The 2928-nt window shown below is 40.1% G+C and overlaps 1 protein-coding gene across 1 annotated transcript in view; it reads right to left on the minus strand.

The window, feature by feature from the left end:
• LOC107595252 (harmonin-like) overlaps positions 1 to 2928 on the minus strand; it is a 33107-nt gene that overhangs the window by 12174 nt on the left and 18005 nt on the right. The gene's annotated exons all lie outside the window — the stretch shown is intronic.

The raw sequence follows: 2928 nt of genomic DNA on the forward strand, positions 1-2928 counted from the left end.
ATAATGAATGGCCAAACAGGAAATATTATATACAATTAATATATAAATGTACATTGTGAATATATAGAAGTAAATCTGAATACATATTTATAAATCATAATATATAAATATAAATCAGAATATATGGTTTTAATTCTGAATATATAGAAGTAAATCAGAATATATGTATTTATATATCTGAATATATAAATGTTAATCAGTATATATATATATATATATATATATATATACACATGTATACATATACTAGTATATATCAGTATATATATTATAAATCTGACTATATAAATGTAAATCTGAATGTATAGTTATAATTCAGAATAAACAAATACAAATTGTAATATAAAAATGTAAATCATTAATATACAGAAGTAAATCTTAATATATAGTTTTAAGTTTGAATATGTAATTGTAAATTGTGAATATATACTTATAATTCTGAATATATACATAAAAGTTGCAATATAAAGATATGTCTAAATATATAGATAAAAATCATGAATATATGTATAGAAGTTAATCTGAATATATAGTTCAAACAAAGTCTGAATAAATACAATTTAATCCGAAAATATAGTTGTAAGTTTGAATATATAAATGTAAATTGTGAATATATAGTTATAATTCTGACCATATAATTGTAAATCAGAATGTATACTTATAAATCTTGAGTATATAAATGCAAATCTGAATATATAGTCTACATCTCAGCATAAATATATATCTTTATTCTTAAGCATGTCAGTATAGGCAGATGTTCTTACTGATTTTGTATGAAAACAGTATGCCTATGTATCCTGTACATGTGTCAATGTAGACATTGTACTATATTAATTAGTGTTGCTTTCATTGTTGCTGTCCATGATATGCTGCTCTTTCCCTATCCCACAGCCATCCTTTTTAAAAAAAAAAAAATACTCCTTTTGGTTTAGATTAGCCAGATGCACTTACAATAATTAATATAGTACAATATTTGCATTTATACATGTAATCAGGATGTATAGGCATAATATTTTCATTTAAAAAAAAATTTCTTGACATACCTGATAATAAAATATAATTATATTTGCATGTAGACATTATATATCCCGGATTATATGTTCAGGATTTCCAAATATATACATTTTATGTACAATTATATTTTCAGAATTATAACTTTATATATATCGTGACGAGCGTCCCGAAGCTTCATCAGCGTTGCCCTGGAAACAAGCGAGGAGCGCCTGGCCATCATCACAGGCTGATCGGTCACAGCTGCACCTCATCAGGCGGCAGCTATATAAGCCCTGCCATCTAGGAGATTCCTCCATGAGACTGAGCACTAACTCACCCTCTCATTTTTCCCATAGAAAGCAGCGTGTGACCGACCAGTCCCACAGGAGCACTGCACAGACCCTCTGCACTGGGAAGACGGAAGAGAGCACTCACGGCACCGGAGCACCTACCTGGACCTTTCTCACTAGCACCCATTACCCCAATAAATCCACCCTCTGGGGTATTGATTGAGATTACTTATCTGTGCCGCCCAGCACTTCCACGAGTGGGAGTATAAGCCCCGCCTGCCGGCCCGTACCCAGGTCGCCGAACTCACACGACTCACGCAGCACTGGCTGCTGGAGGGGGTTCCATCGGCTGGACAGGTGGCGGAGCGCGGGGTGATTGACCGTCTCCTCCGTATTCTTAAGCATGTCAGTATAGGCAGATATTCTTACTGATTTTGTATGAAAACAGTATGCCTATGTATCCTGTACATGTGTCAATGTAGACATTGTACTATATTAATTAGTGTTGCTTTCATTGTTGCTGTCCATGATATGCTGCTCTTTCCCTATCCCACAGCCATCCTTTTTAAAAAAAAAATAAATACTCCTTTTGGTTTAGATTAGCCAGATGCACTTACAATAATTAATATAGTACAATATTTGCATTTATAGATGTAATCAGGATGTATAGGCATAATATTTTCATTTAAAAAAAATTCTCTTGACATACCTGATAATAAAATATAATTATATTTGCATGTAGACATTATATATCCCGGATTATATGTTCAGGATTTCCAAATATATACATTTTATGTACAATTATATTTTCAGAATTATAACTTTATATATATCGTGACGAGCGTCCCGAAGCTTCATCAGCGTTGCCCTGGAAACAAGCGAGGAGCACCTGGCCATCATCACAGGCTGATCGGTCACAGCTGCACCTCATCAGGCGGCAGCTATATAAGCCCTGCCATCTAGGAGATTCCTCCATGAGACTGAGCACTAACTCACCCTCTCATTTTTCCCATAGAAAGCAGCGTGTGACCGACCAGTCCCACAGGAGCACTGCACAGACCCTCTGCACTGGGAAGACGGAAGAGAGCACTCACGGCACCGGAGCACCTACCTGGACCTTTCTCACTAGCACCCATTACCCCAATAAATCCACCCTCTGGGGTATTGATTGAGATTACTTATCTGTGCCGCCCAGCACTTCCACGAGTGGGAGTATAAGCCCCGCCTGCCGGCCCGTACCCAGGTCGCCGAACTCACACGACTCACGCAGCACTGGCTGCTGGAGGGGGTTCCATCGGCTGGACAGGTGGTGGAGCGCGTGGTGATTGACCGTCTCCTCCAAGCTCTTCCCCGATCCCACCGACAGGCAGTGGGGATGAGGAACCCAACCACCACCTCCGAGTTGGTGGAGGCTGTCGAGCTGGCGGATGCGGCCCAACACCGGGATGCTGGGGAGCGAGCGCTGCCATTTCCCCGGAGGGTGGTCCAGGAGCGGCGCGCGCTGGAAGGCACCCCGCGACCAGTAGGCAGGCCGGCGGCTCCCGCTCCGCGGGGTGAGCCCATGCCAACGGAAGTCCCCGCACGGACCTGGCTGGCCGGCTGCATTGAGCACCACGACTTGCCGGTTGGAGCTCCAGAGGTGGGA

The sequence above is a fragment of the Sinocyclocheilus grahami genome, unplaced genomic scaffold (genome assembly GCF_001515645.1).
Source record: "Sinocyclocheilus grahami isolate Dianchi unplaced genomic scaffold, SAMN03320097.WGS_v1.1 scaffold199.1, whole genome shotgun sequence".
Classification (NCBI taxonomy): Eukaryota; Metazoa; Chordata; class Actinopteri; order Cypriniformes; family Cyprinidae; genus Sinocyclocheilus; species Sinocyclocheilus grahami.